Here is a 16,374-nt window from a genome sequence, read left to right on the forward strand (position 1 = left end):
GATACTTGCTAGATCGATCGATCGAGCGAGCCAGCCATCAATTGACCTCTGGGTGGCCAAGAGGATTGGATACTCCTCTCTCCCTTATCAGCTGCCTTTGGTTTTGTGGCTTTCCTATGTGATGCTTTATCTCAATGTTAGTGCAGAGTGTAACGTAAAGTGTAGGACCTGTGCCTTTGCTGTACTATGTTGTGCTACTTTGAGCCTGTGTCAAAGATATTGATTGATTGGGCTGGTTGACGGTATACTGTATGCTTGTGATTTGACCACTGATTGTTAACAAAGCTGCTTTCAATCCAAAAAGGTGGATGCAGACAGGTGATCTTTGGCCTGCTTCGGACCAAAAACCAGGAAAAATCCTCAGCGACTTAGTAGGGCCTCTTGTGAGGGGAGCCTGTCTGGCAGGCGCTATGCAACTCATACTTACCTGGCAGGGGAGATACCATGATCACTAAGGTGGTTCTCCCAGGGTGAGGCTCATCCATTGCACTTCGGGTGTGCTGACCCCTGCGATTTCCCCAAATGCGGGAAACTCGACTGCATAATTTGTGGTAGTGGGGGACTGCGTTCGCGCTTTCCCCTGATTTACTCTGGTGAAAAACAGTGCTTATTATTCAATGCTGACTATTACTAGTCAGAGATACTTGCTAGATCGATCGATCGAGCGAGCCAGCCATCAATTGACCTCTGGGTGGCCAAGAGGATTGGATACTCCTCTCTCCCTTATCAGCTGCCTTTGGTTTTGTGGCTTTCCTATGTGATGCTTTATCTCAATGTTAGTGCAGAGTGTAACGTAAAGTGTAGGACCTGTGCCTTTGCTGTACTATGTTGTGCTACTTTGAGCCTGTGTCAAAGATATTGATTGATTGGGCTGGTTGACGGTATACTGTATGCTTGTGATTTGACCACTGATTGTTAACAAAGCTGCTTTCAATCCAAAAAGGTGGATGCAGACAGGTGATCTTTGGCCTGCTTCGGACCAAAAACCAGGAAAAATCCTCAGCGACTTAGTAGGGCCTCTTGTGAGGGGAGCCTGTCTGGCAGGCGCTATGCAACTCATACTTACCTGGCAGGGGAGATACCATGATCATTAAGGTGGTTCTCCCAGGGTGAGGCTCAGCCATTGCACTTCGGGTGTGCTGACCCCTGCGATTTCCCCAAATGCGGGAAACTCGACTGCATAATTTGTGGTAGTGGGGGACTGCGTTTGCGCTTTCCCCTGATTTACTCTGGTGAAAAACAGTGCTTATTATTCAATGCTGACTATTACTAGTCAGAGATACTTGCTAGATCGAGCGAGCCAGCCATCAATTGACCTCTGGGTGGCCAAGAGGATTGGATACTCCTCTCTCCCTTATCAGCTGCCTTTGGTTTTGTGGCTTTCCTATGTGATGCTTTATCTCAATGTTAGTGCAGAGTGTAACGTAAAGTGTAGGACCTGTGCCTTTGCTGTACTATGTTGTGCTACTTTGAGCCTGTGTCAAAGATATTGATTGATTGGGCTGGTTGACGGTATACTGTATGCTTGTGATTTGACCACTGATTGTTAACAAAGCTGCTTTCAATCCAAAAAGGTGGATGCAGACAGGTGATCTTTGGCCTGCTTCGGACCAAAAACCAGGAAAAATCCTCAGCGACTTAGTAGGGCCTCTTGTGAGGGGAGCCTGTCTGGCAGGCGCTATGCAACTCATACTTACCTGGCAGGGGAGATACCATGATCACTAAGGTGGTTCTCCCAGGGTGAGGCTCATCCATTGCACTTCGGGTGTGCTGACCCCTGCGATTTCCCCAAATGCGGGAAACTCGACTGCATAATTTGTGGTAGTGGGGGACTGCGTTCGCGCTTTCCCCTGATTTACTCTGGTGAAAAACAGTGCTTATTATTCAATGCTGACTATTACTAGTCAGAGATACTTGCTAGATCGATCGATCGAGCGAGCCAGCCATCAATTGACCTCTGGGTGGCCAAGAGGATTGGATACTCCTCTCTCCCTTATCAGCTGCCTTTGGTTTTGTGGCTTTCCTATGTGATGCTTTATCTCAATGTTAGTGCAGAGTGTAACGTAAAGTGTAGGACCTGTGCCTTTGCTGTACTATGTTGTGCTACTTTGAGCCTGTGTCAAAGATATTGATTGATTGGGCTGGTTGACGGTATACTGTATGCTTGTGATTTGACCACTGATTGTTAACAAAGCTGCTTTCAATCCAAAAAGGTGGATGCAGACAGGTGATCTTTGGCCTGCTTCGGACCAAAAACCAGGAAAAATCCTCAGCGACTTAGTAGGGCCTCTTGTGAGGGGAGCCTGTCTGGCAGGCGCTATGCAACTCATACTTACCTGGCAGGGGAGATACCATGATCACTAAGGTGGTTCTCCCAGGGTGAGGCTCATCCATTGCACTTCGGGTGTGCTGACCCCTGCGATTTCCCCAAATGCGGGAAACTCGACTGCATAATTTGTGGTAGTGGGGGACTGCGTTCGCGCTTTCCCCTGATTTACTCTGGTGAAAAACAGTGCTTATTAATCAATGCTGACTATTACTAGTCAGAGATACTTGCTAGATCGATCGATCGAGCGAGCCAGCCATCAATTGACCTCTGGGTGGCCAAGAGGATTGGATACTCCTCTCTCCCTTATCAGCTGCCTTTGGTTTTGTGGCTTTCCTATGTGATGCTTTATCTCAATGTTAGTGCAGAGTGTAACGTAAAGTGTAGGACCTGTGCCTTTGCTGTACTATGTTGTGCTACTTTGAGCCTGTGTCAAAGATATTGATTGATTGGGCTGGTTGACGGTATACTGTATGCTTGTGATTTGACCACTGATTGTTAACAAAGCTGCTTTCAATCCAAAAAGGTGGATGCAGACAGGTGATCTTTGGCCTGCTTCGGACCAAAAACCAGGAAAAATCCTCAGCGACTTAGTAGGGCCTCTTGTGAGGGGAGCCTGTCTGGCAGGCGCTATGCAACTCATACTTACCTGGCAGGGGAGATACCATGATCACTAAGGTGGTTCTCCCAGGGTGAGGCTCATCCATTGCACTTCGGGTGTGCTGACCCCTGCGATTTCCCCAAATGCGGGAAACTCGACTGCATAATTTGTGGTAGTGGGGGACTGCGTTCGCGCTTTCCCCTGATTTACTCTGGTGAAAAACAGTGCTTATTATTCAATGCTGACTATTACTAGTCAGAGATACTTGCTAGATCGATCGATCGAGCGAGCCAGCCATCAATTGACCTCTGGGTGGCCAAGAGGATTGGATACTCCTCTCTCCCTTATCAGCTGCCTTTGGTTTTGTGGCTTTCCTATGTGATGCTTTATCTCAATGTTAGTGCAGAGTGTAACGTAAAGTGTAGGACCTGTGCCTTTGCTGTACTATGTTGTGCTACTTTGAGCCTGTGTCAAAGATATTGATTGATTGGGCTGGTTGACGGTATACTGTATGCTTGTGATTTGACCACTGATTGTTAACAAAGCTGCTTTCAATCCAAAAAGGTGGATGCAGACAGGTGATCTTTGGCCTGCTTCGGACCAAAAACCAGGAAAAATCCTCAGCGACTTAGTAGGGCCTCTTGTGAGGGGAGCCTGTCTGGCAGGCGCTATGCAACTCATACTTACCTGGCAGGGGAGATACCATGATCATTAAGGTGGTTCTCCCAGGGTGAGGCTCAGCCATTGCACTTCGGGTGTGCTGACCCCTGCGATTTCCCCAAATGCGGGAAACTCGACTGCATAATTTGTGGTAGTGGGGGACTGCGTTTGCGCTTTCCCCTGATTTACTCTGGTGAAAAACAGTGCTTATTATTCAATGCTGACTATTACTAGTCAGAGATACTTGCTAGATCGAGCGAGCCAGCCATCAATTGACCTCTGGGTGGCCAAGAGGATTGGATACTCCTCTCTCCCTTATCAGCTGCCTTTGGTTTTGTGGCTTTCCTATGTGATGCTTTATCTCAATGTTAGTGCAGAGTGTAACGTAAAGTGTAGGACCTGTGCCTTTGCTGTACTATGTTGTGCTACTTTGAGCCTGTGTCAAAGATATTGATTGATTGGGCTGGTTGACGGTATACTGTATGCTTGTGATTTGACCACTGATTGTTAACAAAGCTGCTTTCAATCCAAAAAGGTGGATGCAGACAGGTGATCTTTGGCCTGCTTCGGACCAAAAACCAGGAAAAATCCTCAGCGACTTAGTAGGGCCTCTTGTGAGGGGAGCCTGTCTGGCAGGCGCTATGCAACTCATACTTACCTGGCAGGGGAGATACCATGATCACTAAGGTGGTTCTCCCAGGGTGAGGCTCATCCATTGCACTTCGGGTGTGCTGACCCCTGCGATTTCCCCAAATGCGGGAAACTCGACTGCATAATTTGTGGTAGTGGGGGACTGCGTTCGCGCTTTCCCCTGATTTACTCTGGTGAAAAACAGTGCTTATTATTCAATGCTGACTATTACTAGTCAGAGATACTTGCTAGATCGATCGATCGAGCGAGCCAGCCATCAATTGACCTCTGGGTGGCCAAGAGGATTGGATACTCCTCTCTCCCTTATCAGCTGCCTTTGGTTTTGTGGCTTTCCTATGTGATGCTTTATCTCAATGTTAGTGCAGAGTGTAACGTAAAGTGTAGGACCTGTGCCTTTGCTGTACTATGTTGTGCTACTTTGAGCCTGTGTCAAAGATATTGATTGATTGGGCTGGTTGACGGTATACTGTATGCTTGTGATTTGACCACTGATTGTTAACAAAGCTGCTTTCAATCCAAAAAGGTGGATGCAGACAGGTGATCTTTGGCCTGCTTCGGACCAAAAACCAGGAAAAATCCTCAGCGACTTAGTAGGGCCTCTTGTGAGGGGAGCCTGTCTGGCAGGCGCTATGCAACTCATACTTACCTGGCAGGGGAGATACCATGATCATTAAGGTGGTTCTCCCAGGGTGAGGCTCAGCCATTGCACTTCGGGTGTGCTGACCCCTGCGATTTCCCCAAATGCGGGAAACTCGACTGCATAATTTGTGGTAGTGGGGGACTGCGTTTGCGCTTTCCCCTGATTTACTCTGGTGAAAAACAGTGCTTATTATTCAATGCTGACTATTACTAGTCAGAGATACTTGCTAGATCGAGCGAGCCAGCCATCAATTGACCTCTGGGTGGCCAAGAGGATTGGATACTCCTCTCTCCCTTATCAGCTGCCTTTGGTTTTGTGGCTTTCCTATGTGATGCTTTATCTCAATGTTAGTGCAGAGTGTAACGTAAAGTGTAGGACCTGTGCCTTTGCTGTACTATGTTGTGCTACTTTGAGCCTGTGTCAAAGATATTGATTGATTGGGCTGGTTGACGGTATACTGTATGCTTGTGATTTGACCACTGATTGTTAACAAAGCTGCTTTCAATCCAAAAAGGTGGATGCAGACAGGTGATCTTTGGCCTGCTTCGGACCAAAAACCAGGAAAAATCCTCAGCGACTTAGTAGGGCCTCTTGTGAGGGGAGCCTGTCTGGCAGGCGCTATGCAACTCATACTTACCTGGCAGGGGAGATACCATGATCACTAAGGTGGTTCTCCCAGGGTGAGGCTCATCCATTGCACTTCGGGTGTGCTGACCCCTGCGATTTCCCCAAATGCGGGAAACTCGACTGCATAATTTGTGGTAGTGGGGGACTGCGTTCGCGCTTTCCCCTGATTTACTCTGGTGAAAAACAGTGCTTATTATTCAATGCTGACTATTACTAGTCAGAGATACTTGCTAGATCGATCGATCGAGCGAGCCAGCCATCAATTGACCTCTGGGTGGCCAAGAGGATTGGATACTCCTCTCTCCCTTATCAGCTGCCTTTGGTTTTGTGGCTTTCCTATGTGATGCTTTATCTCAATGTTAGTGCAGAGTGTAACGTAAAGTGTAGGACCTGTGCCTTTGCTGTACTATGTTGTGCTACTTTGAGCCTGTGTCAAAGATATTGATTGATTGGGCTGGTTGACGGTATACTGTATGCTTGTGATTTGACCACTGATTGTTAACAAAGCTGCTTTCAATCCAAAAAGGTGGATGCAGACAGGTGATCTTTGGCCTGCTTCGGACCAAAAACCAGGAAAAATCCTCAGCGACTTAGTAGGGCCTCTTGTGAGGGGAGCCTGTCTGGCAGGCGCTATGCAACTCATACTTACCTGGCAGGGGAGATACCATGATCACTAAGGTGGTTCTCCCAGGGTGAGGCTCATCCATTGCACTTCGGGTGTGCTGACCCCTGCGATTTCCCCAAATGCGGGAAACTCGACTGCATAATTTGTGGTAGTGGGGGACTGCGTTCGCGCTTTCCCCTGATTTACTCTGGTGAAAAACAGTGCTTATTAATCAATGCTGACTATTACTAGTCAGAGATACTTGCTAGATCGATCGATCGAGCGAGCCAGCCATCAATTGACCTCTGGGTGGCCAAGAGGATTGGATACTCCTCTCTCCCTTATCAGCTGCCTTTGGTTTTGTGGCTTTCCTATGTGATGCTTTATCTCAATGTTAGTGCAGAGTGTAACGTAAAGTGTAGGACCTGTGCCTTTGCTGTACTATGTTGTGCTACTTTGAGCCTGTGTCAAAGATATTGATTGATTGGGCTGGTTGACGGTATACTGTATGCTTGTGATTTGACCACTGATTGTTAACAAAGCTGCTTTCAATCCAAAAAGGTGGATGCAGACAGGTGATCTTTGGCCTGCTTCGGACCAAAAACCAGGAAAAATCCTCAGCGACTTAGTAGGGCCTCTTGTGAGGGGAGCCTGTCTGGCAGGCGCTATGCAACTCATACTTACCTGGCAGGGGAGATACCATGATCACTAAGGTGGTTCTCCCAGGGTGAGGCTCATCCATTGCACTTCGGGTGTGCTGACCCCTGCGATTTCCCCAAATGCGGGAAACTCGACTGCATAATTTGTGGTAGTGGGGGACTGCGTTCGCGCTTTCCCCTGATTTACTCTGGTGAAAAACAGTGCTTATTATTCAATGCTGACTATTACTAGTCAGAGATACTTGCTAGATCGATCGATCGAGCGAGCCAGCCATCAATTGACCTCTGGGTGGCCAAGAGGATTGGATACTCCTCTCTCCCTTATCAGCTGCCTTTGGTTTTGTGGCTTTCCTATGTGATGCTTTATCTCAATGTTAGTGCAGAGTGTAACGTAAAGTGTAGGACCTGTGCCTTTGCTGTACTATGTTGTGCTACTTTGAGCCTGTGTCAAAGATATTGATTGATTGGGCTGGTTGACGGTATACTGTATGCTTGTGATTTGACCACTGATTGTTAACAAAGCTGCTTTCAATCCAAAAAGGTGGATGCAGACAGGTGATCTTTGGCCTGCTTCGGACCAAAAACCAGGAAAAATCCTCAGCGACTTAGTAGGGCCTCTTGTGAGGGGAGCCTGTCTGGCAGGCGCTATGCAACTCATACTTACCTGGCAGGGGAGATACCATGATCATTAAGGTGGTTCTCCCAGGGTGAGGCTCAGCCATTGCACTTCGGGTGTGCTGACCCCTGCGATTTCCCCAAATGCGGGAAACTCGACTGCATAATTTGTGGTAGTGGGGGACTGCGTTTGCGCTTTCCCCTGATTTACTCTGGTGAAAAACAGTGCTTATTATTCAATGCTGACTATTACTAGTCAGAGATACTTGCTAGATCGAGCGAGCCAGCCATCAATTGACCTCTGGGTGGCCAAGAGGATTGGATACTCCTCTCTCCCTTATCAGCTGCCTTTGGTTTTGTGGCTTTCCTATGTGATGCTTTATCTCAATGTTAGTGCAGAGTGTAACGTAAAGTGTAGGACCTGTGCCTTTGCTGTACTATGTTGTGCTACTTTGAGCCTGTGTCAAAGATATTGATTGATTGGGCTGGTTGACGGTATACTGTATGCTTGTGATTTGACCACTGATTGTTAACAAAGCTGCTTTCAATCCAAAAAGGTGGATGCAGACAGGTGATCTTTGGCCTGCTTCGGACCAAAAACCAGGAAAAATCCTCAGCGACTTAGTAGGGCCTCTTGTGAGGGGAGCCTGTCTGGCAGGCGCTATGCAACTCATACTTACCTGGCAGGGGAGATACCATGATCACTAAGGTGGTTCTCCCAGGGTGAGGCTCATCCATTGCACTTCGGGTGTGCTGACCCCTGCGATTTCCCCAAATGCGGGAAACTCGACTGCATAATTTGTGGTAGTGGGGGACTGCGTTCGCGCTTTCCCCTGATTTACTCTGGTGAAAAACAGTGCTTATTATTCAATGCTGACTATTACTAGTCAGAGATACTTGCTAGATCGATCGATCGAGCGAGCCAGCCATCAATTGACCTCTGGGTGGCCAAGAGGATTGGATACTCCTCTCTCCCTTATCAGCTGCCTTTGGTTTTGTGGCTTTCCTATGTGATGCTTTATCTCAATGTTAGTGCAGAGTGTAACGTAAAGTGTAGGACCTGTGCCTTTGCTGTACTATGTTGTGCTACTTTGAGCCTGTGTCAAAGATATTGATTGATTGGGCTGGTTGACGGTATACTGTATGCTTGTGATTTGACCACTGATTGTTAACAAAGCTGCTTTCAATCCAAAAAGGTGGATGCAGACAGGTGATCTTTGGCCTGCTTCGGACCAAAAACCAGGAAAAATCCTCAGCGACTTAGTAGGGCCTCTTGTGAGGGGAGCCTGTCTGGCAGGCGCTATGCAACTCATACTTACCTGGCAGGGGAGATACCATGATCACTAAGGTGGTTCTCCCAGGGTGAGGCTCATCCATTGCACTTCGGGTGTGCTGACCCCTGCGATTTCCCCAAATGCGGGAAACTCGACTGCATAATTTGTGGTAGTGGGGGACTGCGTTCGCGCTTTCCCCTGATTTACTCTGGTGAAAAACAGTGCTTATTATTCAATGCTGACTATTACTAGTCAGAGATACTTGCTAGATCGATCGATCGAGCGAGCCAGCCATCAATTGACCTCTGGGTGGCCAAGAGGATTGGATACTCCTCTCTCCCTTATCAGCTGCCTTTGGTTTTGTGGCTTTCCTATGTGATGCTTTATCTCAATGTTAGTGCAGAGTGTAACGTAAAGTGTAGGACCTGTGCCTTTGCTGTACTATGTTGTGCTACTTTGAGCCTGTGTCAAAGATATTGATTGATTGGGCTGGTTGACGGTATACTGTATGCTTGTGATTTGACCACTGATTGTTAACAAAGCTGCTTTCAATCCAAAAAGGTGGATGCAGACAGGTGATCTTTGGCCTGCTTCGGACCAAAAACCAGGAAAAATCCTCAGCGACTTAGTAGGGCCTCTTGTGAGGGGAGCCTGTCTGGCAGGCGCTATGCAACTCATACTTACCTGGCAGGGGAGATACCATGATCACTAAGGTGGTTCTCCCAGGGTGAGGCTCATCCATTGCACTTCGGGTGTGCTGACCCCTGCGATTTCCCCAAATGCGGGAAACTCGACTGCATAATTTGTGGTAGTGGGGGACTGCGTTCGCGCTTTCCCCTGATTTACTCTGGTGAAAAACAGTGCTTATTATTCAATGCTGACTATTACTAGTCAGAGATACTTGCTAGATCGATCGATCGAGCGAGCCAGCCATCAATTGACCTCTGGGTGGCCAAGAGGATTGGATACTCCTCTCTCCCTTATCAGCTGCCTTTGGTTTTGTGGCTTTCCTATGTGATGCTTTATCTCAATGTTAGTGCAGAGTGTAACGTAAAGTGTAGGACCTGTGCCTTTGCTGTACTATGTTGTGCTACTTTGAGCCTGTGTCAAAGATATTGATTGATTGGGCTGGTTGACGGTATACTGTATGCTTGTGATTTGACCACTGATTGTTAACAAAGCTGCTTTCAATCCAAAAAGGTGGATGCAGACAGGTGATCTTTGGCCTGCTTCGGACCAAAAACCAGGAAAAATCCTCAGCGACTTAGTAGGGCCTCTTGTGAGGGGAGCCTGTCTGGCAGGCGCTATGCAACTCATACTTACCTGGCAGGGGAGATACCATGATCATTAAGGTGGTTCTCCCAGGGTGAGGCTCAGCCATTGCACTTCGGGTGTGCTGACCCCTGCGATTTCCCCAAATGCGGGAAACTCGACTGCATAATTTGTGGTAGTGGGGGACTGCGTTTGCGCTTTCCCCTGATTTACTCTGGTGAAAAACAGTGCTTATTATTCAATGCTGACTATTACTAGTCAGAGATACTTGCTAGATCGAGCGAGCCAGCCATCAATTGACCTCTGGGTGGCCAAGAGGATTGGATACTCCTCTCTCCCTTATCAGCTGCCTTTGGTTTTGTGGCTTTCCTATGTGATGCTTTATCTCAATGTTAGTGCAGAGTGTAACGTAAAGTGTAGGACCTGTGCCTTTGCTGTACTATGTTGTGCTACTTTGAGCCTGTGTCAAAGATATTGATTGATTGGGCTGGTTGACGGTATACTGTATGCTTGTGATTTGACCACTGATTGTTAACAAAGCTGCTTTCAATCCAAAAAGGTGGATGCAGACAGGTGATCTTTGGCCTGCTTCGGACCAAAAACCAGGAAAAATCCTCAGCGACTTAGTAGGGCCTCTTGTGAGGGGAGCCTGTCTGGCAGGCGCTATGCAACTCATACTTACCTGGCAGGGGAGATACCATGATCACTAAGGTGGTTCTCCCAGGGTGAGGCTCATCCATTGCACTTCGGGTGTGCTGACCCCTGCGATTTCCCCAAATGCGGGAAACTCGACTGCATAATTTGTGGTAGTGGGGGACTGCGTTCGCGCTTTCCCCTGATTTACTCTGGTGAAAAACAGTGCTTATTATTCAATGCTGACTATTACTAGTCAGAGATACTTGCTAGATCGATCGATCGAGCGAGCCAGCCATCAATTGACCTCTGGGTGGCCAAGAGGATTGGATACTCCTCTCTCCCTTATCAGCTGCCTTTGGTTTTGTGGCTTTCCTATGTGATGCTTTATCTCAATGTTAGTGCAGAGTGTAACGTAAAGTGTAGGACCTGTGCCTTTGCTGTACTATGTTGTGCTACTTTGAGCCTGTGTCAAAGATATTGATTGATTGGGCTGGTTGACGGTATACTGTATGCTTGTGATTTGACCACTGATTGTTAACAAAGCTGCTTTCAATCCAAAAAGGTGGATGCAGACAGGTGATCTTTGGCCTGCTTCGGACCAAAAACCAGGAAAAATCCTCAGCGACTTAGTAGGGCCTCTTGTGAGGGGAGCCTGTCTGGCAGGCGCTATGCAACTCATACTTACCTGGCAGGGGAGATACCATGATCATTAAGGTGGTTCTCCCAGGGTGAGGCTCATCCATTGCACTTCGGGTGTGCTGACCCCTGCGATTTCCCCAAATGCGGGAAACTCGACTGCATAATTTGTGGTAGTGGGGGACTGCGTTCGCGCTTTCCCCTGATTTACTCTGGTGAAAAACAGTGCTTATTATTCAATGCTGACTGTTACTAGTCAGAGGTACTTGTATGCTTGTGATTTAACCACCGATTGTCAACAAAGCTGTTTTTCAATCCAAAATGTGGTACATTATCTCTTTATATTTAGCTGTATACGCAGCCTTTGTCTCCCCCTCGTGGATGAACAACAGTGTGATCAGTGAAGTTTCTTTTTCTGCTGGGCTTCGAGAAGTCAGGGCATGGCGAGCCTTTCCCTAACCTAACCTATCCTTCCTCTCTGTCTCACAGGTGACGGCATGCAAATGTGGGGACTGCTTCATCGGCACGGCAATGCTCTGACCAGAAGCCGCCGCCCCATATGCTAATACCCTGGTTGCTGTGCATCTTGGAAGTGCTTAGACTTGAGCCTGTGTCTTATGGAATTTGGGGTGCCTGCACACCCCTGGCTCCGTACAATGAGGTGCATCCGTTTTTTGGCGCAGTTGGATCCAGACAGGTGATCTTTGGCCTGCTTCGGACCAAAAACCAGGAAAATCCTCAGCGACTTAGTAGGGCCTCTTGTGAGGGGAGCCTGTCTGGCAGGCGCTATGCAACTCATACTTACCTGGCAGGGGAGATACCATGATCACTAAGGTGGTTCTCCCAGGGTGAGGCTCATCCATTGCACTTCGGGTGTGCTGACCCCTGCGATTTCCCCAAATGCGGGAAACTCGACTGCATAATTTGTGGTAGTGGGGGACTGCGTTTGCGCTTTCCCCTGATTTACTCTGGTGAAAAACAGTGCTTATTATTCAATGCTGACTATTACTAGTCAGAGATACTTGCTAGATCGAGCGAGCCAGCCATCAATTGACCTCTGGGTGGCCAAGAGGATTGGATACTCCTCTCTCCCTTATCAGCTGCCTTTGGTTTTGTGGCTTTCCTATGTGATGCTTTATCTCAATGTTAGTGCAGAGTGTAACGTAAAGTGTAGGACCTGTGCCTTTGCTGTACTATGTTGTGCTACTTTGAGCCTGTGTCAAAGATATTGATTGATTGGGCTGGTTGACGGTATACTGTATGCTTGTGATTTGACCACTGATTGTTAACAAAGCTGCTTTCAATCCAAAAAGGTGGATGCAGACAGGTGATCTTTGGCCTGCTTCGGACCAAAAACCAGGAAAAATCCTCAGCGACTTAGTAGGGCCTCTTGTGAGGGGAGCCTGTCTGGCAGGCGCTATGCAACTCATACTTACCTGGCAGGGGAGATACCATGATCACTAAGGTGGTTCTCCCAGGGTGAGGCTCATCCATTGCACTTCGGGTGTGCTGACCCCTGCGATTTCCCCAAATGCGGGAAACTCGACTGCATAATTTGTGGTAGTGGGGACTGCGTTCGCGCTTTCCCTGATTTACTCTGGTGAAAAACAGTGCTTATTATTCAATGCTGACTATTACTAGTCAGAGATACTTGCTAGATCGATCGATCGAGCGAGCCAGCCATCAATTGACCTCTGGGTGGCCAAGAGGATTGGATACTCCTCTCTCCCTTATCAGCTGCCTTTGGTTTTGTGGCTTTCCTATGTGATGCTTTATCTCAATGTTAGTGCAGAGTGTAACGTAAAGTGTAGGACCTGTGCCTTTGCTGTACTATGTTGTGCTACTTTGAGCCTGTGTCAAAGATATTGATTGATTGGGCTGGTTGACGGTATACTGTATGCTTGTGATTTGACCACTGATTGTTAACAAAGCTGCTTTCAATCCAAAAAGGTGGATGCAGACAGGTGATCTTTGGCCTGCTTCGGACCAAAAACCAGGAAAAATCCTCAGCGACTTAGTAGGGCCTCTTGTGAGGGGAGCCTGTCTGGCAGGCGCTATGCAACTCATACTTACCTGGCAGGGGAGATACCATGATCATTAAGGTGGTTCTCCCAGGGTGAGGCTCAGCCATTGCACTTCGGGTGTGCTGACCCCTGCGATTTCCCCAAATGCGGGAAACTCGACTGCATAATTTGTGGTAGTGGGGGACTGCGTTTGCGCTTCCCCTGATTTACTCTGGTGAAAAACAGTGCTTATTATTCAATGCTGACTATTACTAGTCAGAGATACTTGCTAGATCGAGCGAGCCAGCCATCAATTGACCTCTGGGTGGCCAAGAGGATTGGATACTCCTCTCTCCCTTATCAGCTGCCTTTGGTTTTGTGGCTTTCCTATGTGATGCTTTATCTCAATGTTAGTGCAGAGTGTAACGTAAAGTGTAGGACCTGTGCCTTTGCTGTACTATGTTGTGCTACTTTGAGCCTGTGTCAAAGATATTGATTGATTGGGCTGGTTGACGGTATACTGTATGCTTGTGATTTGACCACTGATTGTTAACAAAGCTGCTTTCAATCCAAAAAGGTGGATGCAGACAGGTGATCTTTGGCCTGCTTCGGACCAAAAACCAGGAAAAATCCTCAGCGACTTAGTAGGGCCTCTTGTGAGGGGAGCCTGTCTGGCAGGCGCTATGCAACTCATACTTACCTGGCAGGGGAGATACCATGATCATTAAGGTGGTTCTCCCAGGGTGAGGCTCATCCATTGCACTTCGGGTGTGCTGACCCCTGCGATTTCCCCAAATGCGGGAAACTCGACTGCATAATTTGTGGTAGTGGGGGGACTGCGTTCGCGCTTTCCCCTGATTTACTCTGGTGAAAAACAGTGCTTATTATTCAATGCTGACTGTTACTAGTCAGAGGTACTTGTATGCTTGTGATTTAACCACCGATTGTCAACAAAGCTGTTTTTCAATCCAAAATGTGGTACATTATCTCTTTATATTTAGCTGTATACGCAGCCTTTGTCTCCCCCTCGTGGATGAACAACAGTGTGATCAGTGAAGTTTCTTTTTCTGCTGGGCTTCGAGAAGTCAGGGCATGGCGAGCCTTTCCCTAACCTAACCTATCCTTCCTCTCTGTCTCACAGGTGACGGCATGCAAATGTGGGGACTGCTTCATCGGCACGGCAATGCTCTGACCAGAAGCCGCCGCCCCATATGCTAATACCCTGGTTGCTGTGCATCTTGGAAGTGCTTAGACTTGAGCCTGTGTCTTATGGAATTTGGGGTGCCTGCACACCCCTGGCTCCGTACAATGAGGTGCATCCGTTTTTTGGCGCAGTTGGATCCCAGACAGGTGATCTTTGGCCTGCTTCGGACCAAAAACCAGGAAAAATCCTCAGCGACTTAGTAGGGCCTCTTGTGAGGGGAGCCTGTCTGGCAGGCGCTATGCAACTCATACTTACCTGGCAGGGGAGATACCATGATCACTAAGGTGGTTCTCCCAGGGTGAGGCTCATCCATTGCACTTCGGGTGTGCTGACCCCTGCGATTTCCCCAAATGCGGGAAACTCGACTGCATAATTTGTGGTAGTGGGGGACTGCGTTTGCGCTTTCCCTGATTTACTCTGGTGAAAAACAGTGCTTATTATTCAATGCTGACTATTACTAGTCAGAGATACTTGCTAGATCGAGCGAGCCAGCCATCAATTGACCTCTGGGTGGCCAAGAGGATTGGATACTCCTCTCTCCCTTATCAGCTGCCTTTGGTTTTGTGGCTTTCCTATGTGATGCTTTATCTCAATGTTAGTGCAGAGTGTAACGTAAAGTGTAGGACCTGTGCCTTTGCTGTACTATGTTGTGCTACTTTGAGCCTGTGTCAAAGATATTGATTGATTGGGCTGGTTGACGGTATACTGTATGCTTGTGATTTGACCACTGATTGTTAACAAAGCTGCTTTCAATCCAAAAAGGTGGATGCAGACAGGTGATCTTTGGCCTGCTTCGGACCAAAAACCAGGAAAAATCCTCAGCGACTTAGTAGGGCCTCTTGTGAGGGAGCCTGTCTGGCAGGCGCTATGCAACTCATACTTACCTGGCAGGGGAGATACCATGATCACTAAGGTGGTTCTCCCAGGGTGAGGCTCATCCATTGCACTTCGGGTGTGCTGACCCCTGCGATTTCCCCAAATGCGGGAAACTCGACTGCATAATTTTGTGGTAGTGGGGGACTGCGTTCGCGCTTTCCCCTGATTTACTCTGGTGAAAAACAGTGCTTATTATTCAATGCTGACTATTACTAGTCAGAGATACTTGCTAGATCGATCGATCGAGCGAGCCAGCCATCAATTGACTCTGGGTGGCCAAGAGGATTGGATACTCCTCTCTCCCTTATCAGCTGCCTTTGGTTTTGTGGCTTTCCTATGTGATGCTTTATCTCAATGTTAGTGCAGAGTGTAACGTAAAGTGTAGGACCTGTGCCTTTGCTGTACTATGTTGTGCTACTTTGAGCCTGTGTCAAAGATATTGATTGATTGGGCTGGTTGACGGTATACTGTATGCTTGTGATTTGACCACTGATTGTTAACAAAGCTGCTTTCAATCCAAAAAGGTGGATGCAGACAGGTGATCTTTGGCCTGCTTCGGACCAAAAACCAGGAAAAATCCTCAGCGACTTAGTAGGGCCTCTTGTGAGGGGAGCCTGTCTGGCAGGCGCTATGCAACTCATACTTACCTGGCAGGGGAGATACCATGATCATTAAGGTGGTTCTCCCAGGGTGAGGCTCAGCCATTGCACTTCGGGTGTGCTGACCCCTGCGATTTCCCCAAATGCGGGAAACTCGACTGCATAATTTGTGGTAGTGGGGGACTGCGTTTGCGCTTTCCCCTGATTTACTCTGGTGAAAAACAGTGCTTATTATTCAATGCTGACTATTACTAGTCAGAGATACTTGCTAGATCGAGCGAGCCAGCCATCAATTGACCTCTGGGTGGCCAAGAGGATTGGATACTCCTCTCTCCCTTATCAGCTGCCTTTGGTTTTGTGGCTTTCCTATGTGATGCTTTATCTCAATGTTAGTGCAGAGTGTAACGTAAAGTGTAGGACCTGTGCCTTTGCTGTACTATGTTGTGCTACTTTGAGCCTGTGTCAAAGATATTGATTGATTGGGCTGGTTG

The 16,374-nt window shown here is 47.8% G+C and overlaps 25 non-coding genes across 25 annotated transcripts; all 25 read left to right on the plus strand.

Annotated features, from left to right (window-relative positions):
• The first annotated feature begins 419 nt into the window (after positions 1-419).
• LOC142722751 (U1 spliceosomal RNA) lies at positions 420-583 on the plus strand. The gene has a single exon (XR_012875038.1). It is a non-coding gene; the product is annotated as a U1 spliceosomal RNA (small nuclear RNA).
• A 475-nt stretch (positions 584-1,058) lies between these two features.
• Positions 1,059-1,222, plus strand: LOC142722879 (U1 spliceosomal RNA). Its single transcript, XR_012875164.1, has one exon. It is a non-coding gene; the product is annotated as a U1 spliceosomal RNA (small nuclear RNA).
• Positions 1,223-1,689: 467 nt separating this feature from the next.
• On the plus strand, positions 1,690-1,853 carry LOC142722752 (U1 spliceosomal RNA). Its single transcript, XR_012875039.1, has one exon. It is a non-coding gene; the product is annotated as a U1 spliceosomal RNA (small nuclear RNA).
• Positions 1,854-2,328: 475 nt separating this feature from the next.
• On the plus strand, positions 2,329-2,492 carry LOC142722755 (U1 spliceosomal RNA). Its single transcript, XR_012875041.1, has one exon. It is a non-coding gene; the product is annotated as a U1 spliceosomal RNA (small nuclear RNA).
• Positions 2,493-2,967: 475 nt separating this feature from the next.
• LOC142722756 (U1 spliceosomal RNA) lies at positions 2,968-3,131 on the plus strand. The gene has a single exon (XR_012875042.1). It is a non-coding gene; the product is annotated as a U1 spliceosomal RNA (small nuclear RNA).
• Positions 3,132-3,606: 475 nt separating this feature from the next.
• On the plus strand, positions 3,607-3,770 carry LOC142722880 (U1 spliceosomal RNA). Its single transcript, XR_012875165.1, has one exon. It is a non-coding gene; the product is annotated as a U1 spliceosomal RNA (small nuclear RNA).
• A 467-nt stretch (positions 3,771-4,237) lies between these two features.
• Positions 4,238-4,401, plus strand: LOC142722757 (U1 spliceosomal RNA). Its single transcript, XR_012875043.1, has one exon. It is a non-coding gene; the product is annotated as a U1 spliceosomal RNA (small nuclear RNA).
• A 475-nt stretch (positions 4,402-4,876) lies between these two features.
• On the plus strand, positions 4,877-5,040 carry LOC142722881 (U1 spliceosomal RNA). The gene has a single exon (XR_012875167.1). It is a non-coding gene; the product is annotated as a U1 spliceosomal RNA (small nuclear RNA).
• A 467-nt stretch (positions 5,041-5,507) lies between these two features.
• On the plus strand, positions 5,508-5,671 carry LOC142722758 (U1 spliceosomal RNA). Its single transcript, XR_012875044.1, has one exon. It is a non-coding gene; the product is annotated as a U1 spliceosomal RNA (small nuclear RNA).
• A 475-nt stretch (positions 5,672-6,146) lies between these two features.
• On the plus strand, positions 6,147-6,310 carry LOC142722759 (U1 spliceosomal RNA). Its single transcript, XR_012875045.1, has one exon. It is a non-coding gene; the product is annotated as a U1 spliceosomal RNA (small nuclear RNA).
• Positions 6,311-6,785: 475 nt separating this feature from the next.
• LOC142722761 (U1 spliceosomal RNA) lies at positions 6,786-6,949 on the plus strand. The gene has a single exon (XR_012875048.1). It is a non-coding gene; the product is annotated as a U1 spliceosomal RNA (small nuclear RNA).
• A 475-nt stretch (positions 6,950-7,424) lies between these two features.
• LOC142722883 (U1 spliceosomal RNA) lies at positions 7,425-7,588 on the plus strand. The gene has a single exon (XR_012875169.1). It is a non-coding gene; the product is annotated as a U1 spliceosomal RNA (small nuclear RNA).
• Positions 7,589-8,055: 467 nt separating this feature from the next.
• Positions 8,056-8,219, plus strand: LOC142722762 (U1 spliceosomal RNA). The gene has a single exon (XR_012875049.1). It is a non-coding gene; the product is annotated as a U1 spliceosomal RNA (small nuclear RNA).
• Positions 8,220-8,694: 475 nt separating this feature from the next.
• On the plus strand, positions 8,695-8,858 carry LOC142722763 (U1 spliceosomal RNA). The gene has a single exon (XR_012875050.1). It is a non-coding gene; the product is annotated as a U1 spliceosomal RNA (small nuclear RNA).
• A 475-nt stretch (positions 8,859-9,333) lies between these two features.
• On the plus strand, positions 9,334-9,497 carry LOC142722764 (U1 spliceosomal RNA). Its single transcript, XR_012875051.1, has one exon. It is a non-coding gene; the product is annotated as a U1 spliceosomal RNA (small nuclear RNA).
• A 475-nt stretch (positions 9,498-9,972) lies between these two features.
• Positions 9,973-10,136, plus strand: LOC142722884 (U1 spliceosomal RNA). Its single transcript, XR_012875170.1, has one exon. It is a non-coding gene; the product is annotated as a U1 spliceosomal RNA (small nuclear RNA).
• Positions 10,137-10,603: 467 nt separating this feature from the next.
• Positions 10,604-10,767, plus strand: LOC142722766 (U1 spliceosomal RNA). Its single transcript, XR_012875052.1, has one exon. It is a non-coding gene; the product is annotated as a U1 spliceosomal RNA (small nuclear RNA).
• Positions 10,768-11,242: 475 nt separating this feature from the next.
• On the plus strand, positions 11,243-11,406 carry LOC142722784 (U1 spliceosomal RNA). The gene has a single exon (XR_012875071.1). It is a non-coding gene; the product is annotated as a U1 spliceosomal RNA (small nuclear RNA).
• A 592-nt stretch (positions 11,407-11,998) lies between these two features.
• LOC142722811 (U1 spliceosomal RNA) lies at positions 11,999-12,162 on the plus strand. The gene has a single exon (XR_012875097.1). It is a non-coding gene; the product is annotated as a U1 spliceosomal RNA (small nuclear RNA).
• Positions 12,163-12,629: 467 nt separating this feature from the next.
• Positions 12,630-12,792, plus strand: LOC142722895 (U1 spliceosomal RNA). Its single transcript, XR_012875181.1, has one exon. It is a non-coding gene; the product is annotated as a U1 spliceosomal RNA (small nuclear RNA).
• A 474-nt stretch (positions 12,793-13,266) lies between these two features.
• LOC142722898 (U1 spliceosomal RNA) lies at positions 13,267-13,429 on the plus strand. The gene has a single exon (XR_012875183.1). It is a non-coding gene; the product is annotated as a U1 spliceosomal RNA (small nuclear RNA).
• Positions 13,430-13,896: 467 nt separating this feature from the next.
• Positions 13,897-14,061, plus strand: LOC142722385 (U1 spliceosomal RNA). Its single transcript, XR_012874686.1, has one exon. It is a non-coding gene; the product is annotated as a U1 spliceosomal RNA (small nuclear RNA).
• Positions 14,062-14,655: 594 nt separating this feature from the next.
• LOC142722888 (U1 spliceosomal RNA) lies at positions 14,656-14,819 on the plus strand. Its single transcript, XR_012875173.1, has one exon. It is a non-coding gene; the product is annotated as a U1 spliceosomal RNA (small nuclear RNA).
• A 465-nt stretch (positions 14,820-15,284) lies between these two features.
• LOC142722896 (U1 spliceosomal RNA) lies at positions 15,285-15,449 on the plus strand. The gene has a single exon (XR_012875182.1). It is a non-coding gene; the product is annotated as a U1 spliceosomal RNA (small nuclear RNA).
• Positions 15,450-15,923: 474 nt separating this feature from the next.
• LOC142722885 (U1 spliceosomal RNA) lies at positions 15,924-16,087 on the plus strand. The gene has a single exon (XR_012875171.1). It is a non-coding gene; the product is annotated as a U1 spliceosomal RNA (small nuclear RNA).
• The last annotated feature ends 287 nt before the right edge of the window (positions 16,088-16,374 follow it).

This window comes from Rhinoderma darwinii, unplaced genomic scaffold (assembly GCF_050947455.1).
Source record: "Rhinoderma darwinii isolate aRhiDar2 unplaced genomic scaffold, aRhiDar2.hap1 Scaffold_536, whole genome shotgun sequence".
In the NCBI taxonomy this organism is placed as follows: domain Eukaryota; kingdom Metazoa; phylum Chordata; class Amphibia; order Anura; family Rhinodermatidae; genus Rhinoderma; species Rhinoderma darwinii.